The sequence below is a fragment of the Hylobates moloch genome, unplaced genomic scaffold (genome assembly GCF_009828535.3).
Source record: "Hylobates moloch isolate HMO894 unplaced genomic scaffold, HMol_V3 SCAFFOLD_3, whole genome shotgun sequence".
In the NCBI taxonomy this organism is placed as follows: Eukaryota; Metazoa; Chordata; class Mammalia; order Primates; family Hylobatidae; genus Hylobates; species Hylobates moloch.
This window is the reverse complement of record NW_026652278.1, coordinates 63,519,459-63,533,518: the sequence shown is the minus strand read 5'-3', so window position 1 is coordinate 63,533,518 and position 14,060 is coordinate 63,519,459. Positions and strand designations below refer to the sequence as shown.

The 14,060-nt window shown below is 43.1% G+C and overlaps 1 protein-coding gene and 1 pseudogene across 4 annotated transcripts in view; one reads left to right on the top strand and one right to left on the bottom strand.

The window, feature by feature from the left end:
• The window catches only part of PBLD (phenazine biosynthesis like protein domain containing), a 53,501-nt gene that overhangs the window by 1,110 nt on the left and 38,331 nt on the right, over positions 1-14,060 (top strand). The gene's annotated exons all lie outside the window — the stretch shown is intronic.
• Positions 5,641-5,786, bottom strand: LOC116466246 (U2 spliceosomal RNA; annotated as a pseudogene).

Genomic DNA, 14,060 nt, shown 5'->3' with positions numbered 1-14,060 from the left:
GTACGGTAGAACCATCCAGTTTTCAGAGCGTACCATTCTGCCGCCTCGGGGCGATGGCAATGGCGGTTCTGCCACTGTGTAGAAGGAACCGTGCTGTCCCGCTCTGGGGAAGTTCTCCGGTGATGTGCCCCCACCGTGAACAAATTCCGTGAGGGCCCCGCCCTGGCTAGGCATCGAAGGCGCGGAAAGGGCGCCACGTGGTTCGGCCGGCAGACGCGGGGCGGATTTTCTGGTCCACCATGTTTGCATTGTGCGGTGAAAAATAGGAGTGTTTCTGGGCTGCGAAGATGAAAGCGTCCACCGGGGCCGATTTCGGCTCTCGGCCTGGGTGTACGCCTCCTTCCCCTGGCCCGGAGCTGCTGGCCGCCCTCCAGCGCGCTTCGTCCCGGTGTGCCGCGCGGGATCTGGGTTTCTTGGGTGTATTCCTGTCCATCACGTTACCGTTCTCTCTGCAAATCCTTCCTCTTTTTCTCCTCTGGCCTTCGCGTTTTCATCTCTCCCGCCGTCAGTGCCTCGGGGACTGATTAGCCTGTGGAGGCCAACGTTGGGTTGTTTTCTATAGTTTTACGTTGTTGAAGATTGCGCTTCCGAGTGACACCTAATAAGTACATTTTGGTTTTGCTATCATGTCACCAAGGTTCCTAATGACACATTATGGCCTTTTTTTTAAGTTCCAGAAAAGGCCGGCCGCGGTGGCTCACGCCTGTGAGAGGTCGAGGGGGAGGATCGCTTGAGCGTAAGGGTTGGGGACCACCAGCCTGGGAAACATAGTGAGGCGCTGTCTCTACAAAAAATACAAAGATTAGCTGGGCGTGATGGCAGCGCACGGGAGTAGATGGGACTCCCGAGTAGTCCCAGCTACTCAGGAGGCTGGGCAAAAGGATGGCTTGTGCCCTGGAGGTTGAGGCTGCAGTGAGCCGTGATTGCACCAGTGCACTACAGTCTGGGAGACCGAGCGAGACTCTTGTCTCAAAAACAAAAACCCCGAATTTCTGCGCAAAGGGTTAAGAGGAAGCCTGGTAAAGAGATCAGTGCAAGTTCATCCTGGCTAACAGGGTGAAACCCTGTCTCTACTAAAAATACAAAGAAAAAAAAAAAGCCGGGCATGGTGGCGGGCCCCTGTAGTCTCAGCTACTCAGGAGGCTGAGGCAGGAGAATGGCGTGGACCCGGGAGGCAGAGCTTGCATTGAACCGAGATCGCGCCACTGCACTCCAGCCTGGGCGACAGAGCGAGACTCCGTCCCACCTCCCCCCACCCCCCCCAAAAATCAGTGCAAGTTCAAGTACAAAGGTAGGAACATACGTGGGGTGTCAGGAAGATGGAGTAATGTTAGAAATGTGGATGAAGCCAGATTGTAGACAATCTTCAATGTCCGGCCAAAAGACTTTCAACTTTGTGGTGCAGATACTGAGAAGCCTGATGGGGGTAAGTTGAGAGGTGTTAGCAACGTAGGAGGATGTATAGTTTTTTCTCCCGAGATCTGCAGTGTGTAGGATGGAGACAGGTAAGTTTCCATTACCTTCATTTAATGGAAACTTACATTTTAAGGCTTTAATTCATCCTCAAACCTGCTTAAGACGAGTGTGGGGCAGTAAGAATTCCCTAAGTCATGGTGCTCACATACCCACAATGGCCCGCTCCCTAAAAATACTCTGGAAGGAAGAAAGGACAGTGTTATCATCATTACAAGAGGTGGAAAACCAAACAAGGATGCTGTAGTAACAATGGCTCATATTTATTTTTTAGGGTTGTAAAGAGCAAATGGAGTACAGCGTGTAGCTTATGCTACACGCTGTACTCTTACAACCCTGAAAAATAAGTATCTTCATTTTATAGATGAAGTGCCTAAGTCCTAGAGAAGTGAAAATAGTTGCCCAAGGTCACACAGTTGAGTGGTAGAGCTAGAATTGGAGCCCATATGGTTTTACCCAAGGGCCAGGGTCTTAAAACACTATGAACCTTCGTGAGGTTACAAATAACTTACCTATAACTTAAGGAAACAGACATCATTTTTGGAAAATTGAGGTTATATCACCTAATTAACACTGGAGTTACCATTTCAGGAGACCTGTGGTTACTAGCTTATTGGCTGGAGACTTTTTGAACAGGCCTGAAACTTTATAGTCCCATTATCACTGACACTGTGAGTCCCAACCCTTCTCCCTCCTTTTAAAAAAAAATTGCTGTATTAATAAGACTCTAAGCTCCCACAATTCTGATGGAGTTCTTCCCTTAGTCCTCCTGGGTTCAAGTTACATGGCTACTTTTATTGTTTCAGTCTTTCAACCTGATTTGGTAGATGGAATTCTGTAATCTCCTTCACTCCTTGCTTGAATTCAAACAATTTGTTTTACTGCCTGATTGAATTTGGCATTCCTTCTGCATATTTTGTGTGGTTATGGGGCACAATCTTAAAATCATTCTAATGACATGACTGACTTTTCACTACCAAACTACTGCTTGCTTGCTTGCTTGCCATAATTTCTTTGGGTCAGGCACTCTGCCAATGTGCATGCTCAGGAAGGACTTGAAATTGGTTTACACATTCCTTTTGCCTTTTTATTATTACAGTAGGAAGTTTTGAGTTAAAAAATACACTATATAGGCTAGGTGTGGTGGCTCACGCCTGTAATCCCAGCACTTTGGGAGGCCGAGGCAGGTGGATCACATAAGGTCAGGAGTTTGAGACCATCCTGGCCAACATAGTGAAACTCTGTCTCTACTAAAACTATAAAAATTAGCTGGGCTTGGTGGCACATGCCTGTAATCTCAGCTACTTGGGAGGCTGAGGCACAAGAATTGCTTGAACCTGGTGGGCAGAGGTTGCAGTGAGCTGAGATCGTGCCACTGCACTCCAGCCTGCGTGACAGAACGAGACTCCGTCTCAAAACAAACAAAAAAACAAACAAAAAACTGCTACATAGTCATAAATGTACATTTTATTTGGCTTCCTATTTTACTACTTTTCTTAAAAAAAAGAAAAAAAGTCTTGTCAATGATTCCCATTTGCAAGTTGAATCCTGTAAATAAGGCTTGGTGAGACTGGCTCACCACTGCTCCAGTGATCCCTACAGAATTGTTTCCAGACCTATCTGTGTGGAATTGTTTCCATAGAGATGGTTAAAACCAAGGGCTCCCAGCTGCTTTTGGGACTTTTTTTTTCTCTTTGTCTTCCTTTTCATCATTCCAGTGCATAGAGATCAGAGAGACCCTGGAGAGGATCTTGTTAGAGACCATAATGAGAGAAAAGATGAAAAAGGAGAAGGAAATAGAAGTACCCATGTGACCCAGAGGAAAACAAGACAACGAACACGTGATCGTGTATTACACCATCAGGATGAAGAGGAGAGGAAAATTCCGTGCAGAGCCTGAGAGAAAAAAAGAAATTGAAAGAGATTACACTCTTCGGGGGCAGGGAAGGCACATTAACGAAAAATTGGTTAAGATATTTGTTCACATATCCCCAATGGCATTGTAAAGTACCATAAAAACTGGATTATCATAATCTTTTGCCTATATAAAAAGCAAATAATCTAAAAAAGTAACAAAATCCACTAGATTTCCTCTAATTAAGGTAGTTAATGCCTTTTAAACACTAAGTTTGTGTAAGACTGTGAAATGCTTATTCTTTGGTTTACATCCTATGTATCTATTGTCTTTAGAAATCACTGATCTCCTTTATTATGGTTCAACATTGTTTCTTAAGACACGACTGAATTACACAGTTTACATTCTTGATACTTTTTTGTTTCTGTAAGTCACTTAAGTGTTCTTTGTGAATCTGGCAACCAAAAGGCCTGTTCAATCTTAATAATTATACTAAGTAAACAAATGAAAACTCAAAAGGAAGAAAGCACCTGAACATATTCTTTCTCTAATTTTTGAGAATAATTAAAATAATTGAACATTCTTTTTGTTCCAGTGAATTGCTGTGAAGGCAGCTTAAAAAGATAGCTACTTAAATAATTTAAATCAAAGTATTATACTGCTTTTAGTGTGTCATAAGCACATTAGTAACTTTGAAAAGACTCCGTCTCAAAAAAAAGAAAATACAGCATTGATAATACTACAGTAATAGACCATTTCCCCCAATATGATTTTTTTTTTTTTTTTTTTTGAGGTGGAGTCTTGCTTTGTCACCCAGGCCGAAGTGCAGTGGCATGATCTCTGCTCCCTGCAACCTCTGCCTCCTGGGTTCAAGCGATTCTTCTGCCTCAGCCTCCTGAGTGGGATTGCAGGCATGCATGACCACGCCCAGCTAATTTTTGTATTTTTAGTAGAGACAGGGTTTCACTGTGTTGGATCAGGCTGGTCTTGAACTCCTGACCTTGTGATCCACCTGCCTCAGCCTCCCAAAATGCTGGGATTACAGGCATGAGCCAGAGCGCCCGGCCCCAACCAGATTTTAAGCTTCTTGGTGGTAGATGAAAATATAGATCTCATTATTCATATACCTGTGTTTTTAAGTTCTGCAAAAAATAATGATGGTCACACTGGGGGCAGGGACACTTTAAGTAATTCATTTTCCCTGCAGTCTTGCAAAGTTATTGTTTCATGGACCAAGAAATGGAAAAGCCAGGAGATAAAGTGGTGTTTCAAAGTTTACCAAAAAAGTAAATGGCAAAACTTAGACTTGACTTCATAATCAGGGAGTCCCAGTTCTGACACCAGCTACCAGTGAATTGATTCTGAACCAGTTAACTTTTCTGAACCCCAGTTTTTTGTTGTTGTTGTTGTTGTTTTTTTGAAGTGGAGTCTCGCTCTGTTGCCAGACTGGAGTGCAGTGGCGCGATCTCGGCTCACTGTAACCCTTGACTTCCTGGTTCAAGCAATTCTCTTGCCTCAGCCTCCCGAGTAGCTGGGATTACAGGCATGTGCCACCACACCCAGCTAATTTTTGTATTTTTGGTAGAGATGGGGTTTCACCATGTTGGCCAGGATGGTCTTGATCTCCTGATGTCATGATCCACTGGCCTCGGCCTCCCAAAGTGCTGAGATTATAGGCGTGAGCCACCATGCACGGCTACCTCAGTTTCTGAATCTCTAAAATGGGTTGTTAGGTTATTATATAGGGGGTGGAGATTAGTAATTGAAATAATATTAATTCTAGTTCCATGCTGTTTTATTTATTTGTGTTTATCATAGCATTGTTAATGAATCTGGTTCATTCCTGCTAAACTCATTTAATAGCAGTGAATTTAATAGAATTTTTAAAGTAAGTATACAGTATCCGAAGAACTACATTGGGAGCCAGGAAATTATTCCAGTGAAATCTGTAACTCATATGAACTATTCTGTGGGCAGAATAAATAATATTTCCAATGTAATGTGCTGCTGATTTTCCAATATAGGCAGATGCAGCTGTTATTAATAAATGGAAATTGATTTGAGAGCATTACTGAATTCCTAGTAGGTCAGTATATGTTTCCATCCATCCCTAAAAAATACAAGTACAGTTTGGCACAGTGGCTCATGCCTGTAATCCCAGCACTCTAGTAGGCCGAAGCTGGCGGATCACTTGAGGTCAGGAGTTCAAGATCAGCCTGGGCAACATGGTGAGACCACATCTCTACTAAAAATATGAAAATAATTAACCGGGCATGATGCTGCACGCCTGTAATCCCAGCTACTCGGGAGGCGGGGGTTGCAATGAGCCAAGATTGTGCCACTGCGCTCCAACCTCGGCAACAGAGCAAGACTGCATCTCAAAAAAACAAAAACAAAACAAAACAGAAAAACCAAGTACATTCTACACTTGATCTTAGCCAAAAGGCCGAGAAGCGATAAACCAAGTACATTCTATAATGTTGGATGAGCTAAAAAAAAAAAAAAAAAAAAAAAATGCAAGTACATAAAGTGAACCTGTCCCTGACTTTCAAGAGCATACAGTACATTCCATTACATAGATAAATTACATTAAACTATAGCAAGTGGTAAAATAGGGTAAGCACAGAGTGGGGAGCACAGAATCTGGCCATTCACACAGTCTAGGGCTTCAGAGAAAGCTTTCTGAAGGAGACAACTCCTGAGTTAAGTGTTGGAGGATAAGTAAAATTTAGCAGGGCAATGAAAAATAGGAAAGGCATTTACAGTTGAAGACGCAGTAAGATCCAAGGCATGGATGTACAAAATAACGGCAGAAGTGGAAACTCTAAGCAGGTGAAACATTGTAAAATAAGGAAGTAGGTAGGAACCAGATCTTGGAGAAGTTTGTGTGCTACCCTATGGAGCTTGGCTTTTAAGATTGATGATCAATGTAGTGTTTTTTGTTGTTTTTTGTATTGTTTTTGAGATGAAGTCTCACTGTGTTTCCCAGGCTCGAGTGCAGTGGCGTGATCTCAGCTAATTGCAACCTTTGCCTCCCAGGTTCAAGTGATTCTCCTGCCTTAGCCTCCTGAGTAGCTGGGACTACAGGCATACACCACCATGCCTGGCTAATTTTTGTATTTTTAGGTAGACATGGGGTTTCACCATGTTGGCCAGGCTGGTCTCAAACTCCTCACCTCAAGTGATCCACCTCTCTTGGCCACACAAAGTGCTGGGATTACAGGCATGAGCCACCACTCCCGGCCAATGTAGTGGATTTTTGTTTTGTTTTGTTTTCCCTGAGATGGAGTCTCACTCTGTCACCCAGGCTGGAGTGCAGTGGCACAATCTCGGCTCACTGCAACTTCCACCTCCTGGGTTCAAGCAATTCTTCTGCCTCAGCCTCCCGAGTCACTGGGATTACAGGTGCCTGCCACCGCACCCGGCTACTTTTTGTATTTTCAGTAGAAACAGGGTTTCACCATGTTGGCCAGGCTGGTCTTGAACTCCTGACCTCGTGATCTGCCTGTCTCGGCCTCCCAAAGTGCTGGGATTACAGATGTGAGCAACTGCGCCTAGCCCAATGTAGTGTTTTAATTAGATAGTTCTGATTAAAGTGTGGAGAGTTGGCCAGGCATGATGGCTCATGCCTGTAATCCCAGCACTTTGGGAGGCCAAGGCATGTGGATCATTTGAGGTCAGGAGTTCAAGACCAGCTTGGCCAACATGGTGAAACCCTGTCTGTACTAAAAATACAAAAATTAGCCAGCAGTAGTGGCACATACCCATAATCCCAGCTACTTGGGAGGCTGAGGCAGGAGAATCGCTTGAGCCTGTGAGGCAGAGGTTGTGGTGAGCTGAGATTGTGCCACTGCACTCCAGTCTGGGCAAGTGAGACCCTGTCTCTAAATAAATAAATAAATAAATAAATAAAGTGTGGAGGGTAGATATTGGGGGGGTAAGAAGAGAGAAGACTAGGAGAAGGACCAGTAGAGATGATGAGTACTTAAACTAGAGCAATGGTATTAGGGATAGATACAGGAGGCTCTCTTCACTGGCCATCAGAGAAATGCAAATCAAAACCACAATGAGATACCATCTCACACCAGTTAGGATGGCGATCATTAAAAAGTCAGGAAACAAACAGGTGCTGGAGAGGATGTGGAGAAATAGGAACACTTTTACACTGTTGGTGGGACTGTAGACTAGTTCAACCATTGTGGAAGTCAGTGTGGCGATTCCTCAGGGATCTAGAACTAGAAATACCATTTGACCCAGCCATCCCATTACTGGGTATATACCCAAAGGACTATAAATCATGCTGCTATAAAGACACATGCACACGTATGTTTGTTGCGGCACTATTCACAATAGCAAAGACTTGGAACCAACCCAAATGTCCAACAACAATAGACTGGGTTAAGAAAATGTGGCACATATACACCATGGAATACTATGCAGCCATAAAAAATGATGAGTTCATGTCCTTTGTAGGGACATGGATGAAACTGGAAAACATCATTCTCAGTAAACTATCGCAAGCACAAAAAACCAAACACCGCATGTTCTCACTCATAGGTGGGAATTGAACAATGAGAACTCATGGACACAGGAAGGGGAACATCACACTCTGGGGACTGTTGTGGGTTGGGGGGAGGGGGGAGGGACAGCATTAGGAGATATACCTAGTGCTAAATGACGAGTCAATGGGTGCAGCAAACCAACACGGCACATGGATACATATGTAACAAACCTGCACATTGTGCACATGTACCCTAAAACTTAAAGTATAATAAAAAAAAAAAAGAAAATGTGGCACATATACACCATGGAATACTATGCAGCCATAAAACATGATAAGTTCATGTCCTTTGTAGGGACATGGATGAAGCTGGAAACCAGCTGGAAACCATCATTCTCAGCAAACTATCGCTGAGGACGAAAAACCAAACCACATGTTCTCACTCATAGGTGGGAATTGAACAATGAGAACACATGGACACAGGAAGGGGAACATCACACACCGGGGCCTGTTGTGGGGTGGGGGGAGGGGGGAGGGATAGCATTAGGAGATATACCTAATGTTAAATGACGAGTTAATGGGTGTAGCACACCAACATGGCACGTGTATACATATGTAACAAACCTGCATGTTGTGCACATGTACCCTAAAACTTAAAGTATAATGAAAAAAAAAAAGAAATATTTGGCTGGGCACAGTGGCTCACGCCTGTAATCTCAGCACTTTGGGAGGCCAAGGTGGGCAGATCATGAGGTCAAGAGATTGAGACCATCCTGGCCAACATGATGAAACCCCATCTCTACAAAAAATACAAAAATTAGCTGGGTATGGTGGCGCGCACCTGTAGTCCCAGCAACTTGAGAGGCTGAGGCAGGAGAATCGCTTGAACCTGGGAGGCAGAGGTTGCAGTGAGCCGAGATCGTGCCACTGCACTCTAGCCTGGCAACAGAGCGAGGCATGGTGGCGCACACCTGTGGTCCCAGCTCTATCTCAAAAAAAAAAAAAAAAAAAAAAAAAGTAGGAGCTATTTATCAGCAGGGTTTAGTGCTTGAGTAGAGAGGCTATGCATGGGTGAGTGAAAAGAAGTCAAGGATGAATTATTTTTGGCTTAGGGTTGGATGCTGAGAATTGTAACTGACATAGGAAATATAGGAATATTGGGTGTGTTGATTTTGAGATGCCATGTACTGTCCGAGTGAATGTGTCTAGTAGGAAATTAATCTGGGATAGGAATGTAGATTTGGCATTCGTTGACATATATTTTGCTTTTATACTGCAAAATAAGTTTTTTGGGATGTCCTCAGGCTAAGTAAATTTGCTGTGGAATCTGTTGTAAAAACCAGAATGAAAATTTATCATTTACAATGAAGAATATAACTGGCAAACAAATGGAATGCAAATTATCCCAGTGTTTTTGTGGGGGATACTTCTGAATATTCTACATAAAAGGAAGTATACTCTATTAGTTATTATTGCTGTGTAACAAATTGCTCCAAAACTTAACAGCTTAAAACAACAAACTTTTATTATTTCACAATTTTTGTGGATCAGAAATCTTGGGGCAGCTTAGCTGGTTGCTTCTAGCCCAGGATCTCTTTTTCTTCTTTTTTGAGATGGAGTCTTGCCCTGTCCCTCAGGCTGGAGTGCAGTGGTGCGATCTCAGCTCACCACAACCTCTGCCTCATGGGTTCAAGCTGTTCTCCTGCCTCAGCCTCCTGAGTAGCTGGGATTACAGGCATGCTCCACGAAGCCTGGCTAATTTTTGTATTTTTAGTAGAGACAGGTTTTCCCCATGTTGGCCCAGCTGTCTTGAACCCCTGACTTCATGTGATCCACCCACTTTGGCCTCCCAAAGTGCTGGGATTACAGGCATGAGCCACCATGCCCAGCCTAGGGTCTCTTATAAGGGTATAATTAAAGTGTCAGCTGGAGCTTCAGTTATCTCAAGGGTCAACTAGGGTAGGATCTGCTTAAAAGCTCACTCCCATGGCTATTGGCAGGCCTCAGATCATTTAAAAAAATAAAATTTTAGATTTTTGAATAGTTGTAGATTTACAGAAAAGTTGCAAAGATATTACATAGAGTTCCTATATATGGCTCACTCAGTTTCCTCTGTTAACATCTTATATTTGGCTGGCACAGTGGCTCACACCTGTAATCCCAGCACTTTGGGAGGCCAAGGAAGGAGGATTGCTTGAGACCAGGAGTTTGAGACCAGACTGAGCAACATAGTGAGATCTCATTTCTGCTAATAATTTTTTTTTTTTTTAAGTTAGCCAGTTGTGGTGGTGTGTGCCTGTAGTCCCAGTTAATGGAGAGGCTCACTTGAGCCTCTCAAGGTTGCAGTGAGCTATGATTGTACCACTACACTCCAGCCTGGGCAACAGAGTGAGACCCCGTCTCAAAAATGAAAAACAAAACAAAAATCTTACCTTGATGGTAGTATCTATGCTACATTTTTCACAAGTTATGAAATTACACTGGTCCATTACTTTTTTTTTTTTTTTTGAGACAGGGTCTCGCTGTGTCACCCAGGCTGGAGTGCAGTGGTACAATCATGGCTCATTGCAGCCTCGACTTCCCAGGCTCAAGCAATCCTCCTGCCTTAGCCTCCCAAGTAGCTGCGACTACAGGTGTGTGCCACCATGCCTGTTTTTTTTTTTTAATTTTTTGTCGAGACGAGATCTCTCTATGTTGCCCAGCCTGGTCTTGAACTCCTGGGCTCCAGTGATCCTTCTACCTCGGCCTCCCAAAGTGCTAGGATTACAGTTGTGAGCCACCATGCCCAGCTCTGGTCCATTACTATTAATTAAACTCCAAATTTTATGTATGGCACAGTAGTTTTCCCCTAATGTCCTTTTTCTCTTCCAGGATCCCATTCAGGATACCACATTACGTTAGTCATCATGTCTCCTTAGCATCTCCTGGTCAGGTATTTTGTGGAATATCCTTCAATTGGGGTTTTTCTGATGTTTTTCTCAGGATTAGACAGGGGTTATGGGTTCTTGGGAGGAAAACCGCAGAGGTAAAGTGCCATCCTCTTCACATGGTAATAACATGACTCTTTACCTTGATCACCTGGCTGAGGTAGTGTTTGCTAGGTTTCTCCACTGTAAAGTTACTCTTTACTGTCTTTCCATGCTCTGTTCTTTGGAAGCAAGTTACTGAGAGCAGCCCATACTCAGGGTCCAGGGGAAGTTAAGCTCCATCTCCTGGAAAGGAGATTAGGTAGTTAGCTAGATAATCTATTTGGAATTCTGTAAGGAAGTTTGTCTCTTCTCCTCCATTTATTTATGTAGTCTTTTATTTATGTGAGTATGGGTTATGGATATTAATTTTATCTTTAGTTTATAATCCAATACTATGTTGCTTATTTTGTTACTCAAATTGTTCTTGCTTCGGCCATTGGGAGCTCTTCCAGGTTGACTCCTATATTCCTTTTTATTTATTTTTTTGAGTACTGGTTTACTTTCTTTTTTTTTTTTTTTTTTTTGAGATGGAGTCTCGCTCTGTCGCCCAAGCTGGAGTGCAGTGGCACAATCTCGGCTCACTGCAAGCTCCACCTCCCGGGTTCACGCCATTCTCCTGCCTCAGCCTCTCCGAGTAGGCGCCCGCCACCACGCCCGGCTAATTTTTTGTATTTTTTAGTAGAGACAGGGTTTCACCGTGGTCTCGATCTCCTGACCTCGTGATCCGCCCGCCTCGGCCTCCCAAAGTGCTGGGATTACAAGGGTGAGCCACCGCGCCCGGCCGAGTACTGGTTTACTTTCTAGTACTAGAAGAGATTCCAGCCTCACCTGGTCTTTTCCCTGCACTTATGCTAGAATCAGTCATGTCTCCAGGAAGCTCCAGGTCTTTTTACTACTTGAGAATGTTGTTTAATTTCCACATTTTTCTGAATTTCCCAAATTTCCTTTCCCATCTGTTATGTAATTTCATTCTATTGTGGTTGAAGGACGTGCTTTTTATTATTTCAGTCCTTTACATTTATTGAGACTTCTTTAATGGGCTAACAGATGGCCTACTCTGGAGAATGTTTCATGTGCTCTTGAGGAAAATGTGTTGTCTGCTGTTGTTGTAGAGTGTTCTGTAGGCATCTGTTGGGTCTAGTTGGTTTATAATGTTACTCAAGTCTTCTGTTTCCTTGATGATCTTTTGTCTAGCTGTTTCATCCACTGTTGAAAGTAGTCATTGAAATCTCCAACTAAGTCAGTTCTCCATACCTGTAGGTCCTGTATCTGTGGACTCAATCAACCATTGATCAAAAATATTAAAAGAAGAAAGAAAGAAAATAAAAAGAAAAAAGAAAAGAAAAGAAAAAAACTAAAAATATTAAAGGGGTCAGGGCTGGAGGCAGTGGCTCATGCCTGTAATCCCAGCACTCTGGGAGGCCAAGGTGGGTGGATCACCTGAGGTCAGGAGTTCCAGACCAGTCTGATCAATGTGGTGAAACTCCATCTCTGCTAAAAGTACAAAAGTTAGCTGGGCGTGGTGGTGTGCACCTGTAGTCCCAGCTACTTGGGAGGCTGAGGCAGGAGAATTGCTCAAACACAGGAGGCAGAGGTTGCTTGCAATGAGCTGAGATTGTGCCATTGCACTCCAGCCTGGGCAACAGAGCGAGACTCTGTCTCAGAAAAAAAAAAGGAGGGGGGGGTTGAGCACAATAGCTCATGCCTGTAATCCTAGCACTTTTGGAGGCCTAGGTGGGCAGATTGCTTGAGACCCAGGAGGTTGAGACCAGCCTGGGCAACATAGTGAAACCCCATCTCTATTAAAAAAAAAATTAAAGTAAAAAAATTAAAAGAAGGAAAGAAATACAACAATAAAAATACAAATAAAAAAGCAATATATTATTACAAGTATTGACATAACATTTACATCATATTAGGTATTATAAGAATCTAGAGATGATTTAAGTGTATGGGAGGATGTGCATAGGTTATATGCAAATACACACTATTTTATATAATGGACTTGAGCATCCTTGGATTTTGATATCCACAGGGACTCCTGGAACCAGTGCCTTGTGGATACCAAGGGATGACTGTATTGTTGTTAAATTGCCTGTTTCTCCCTTTAATTCTATCAGTTTTTGCATCATGTATTTTGGGGCTCTGTTGTTAGGTGTGTATATGTTTATAATTGTCTTATCTTCCTGATGGATTCTTCCATTTATTGTTATAAAATGTCCTTCTTTGTTTCTAGTGACAACTTTTGTCTCAAAGTCAATTTTGTCTGATATTAGTATAGCTGCTGCAGCTCTCTTTTGGTTACTTTTTTCATGGCATATCTTTTTTCCACTCTCTTATTTTCACCTATTTGTGTCTTTGTATCTAAAGTTTGTCTCTTAGCCGGGCGAGTGGCTCACGCCTGTAATCCCAGCACTTTGGGAGGCCAAGGCAGGCAGATCACCTGAGGTCGGTAGTTTGAGACTAGCCTGACAAACATGGAGAAGCTTCTTCTCTACTAAAAATACAAAATTAGCCGGGTGTGATGGCACATGCCTGTAATCCCAGCTACTTGAGAGGCTGAGGCGGAGAATCGCTTGAACCTGGGAGGCAGAGGTTGCCGTGAGCCGAGATTGCACCATCGCACTTCAGCCTGGGCAACAAGAGCGAAACTCCGTCTCAAAAAAAAGGATAAATAAATAAATAAATAAATAATAAAAATTAAAAAGTTTGTCTCTTATAGAAAGCATTTAGTTAGTTTTTTGTTTTGTTTTGTCTTTGTCTTTGTTTTTGAGATGGAGTCTTCCTCTGTCGCCCCAGCCAGAGTGCAGTGTTGTGATCTCAGCTCACTGCAACCTCTGCCTCCCAGGTTCAAGTGATTCTCCTGCCTCAGCCTCCTGAGTAGCTGGGCTTACTGGCACACACCACCACACCTGGCTAATTTTTGTATTTTTAGTAGAGACAGGGTTTCACCATGTTGGCCAGGCTGGTCTTGAACTCTTGGCCTCAAGCAATCCACCTGTCTTGGCCTCCCAAAGTGCTGGGATTACAGGCCTGAGTCACCATGCCCAGCAAGTTAGATTACTTTTTAAAATCCATTCTACTGATCTTTGCCCTTTGTTTGGAGAGTTTAAGCACTTAAGTGTAATTACTGATAAGGTAGAGTTCATGACCGCTATTTTGATATTTGTTTTCTATATGTCTCATGTCTTTGTTTTTCCTTTTACTCCTGCATTACTGCCTTCTTTTATGGTAACTTGATATTTTCATCCTTTTTTTTTTT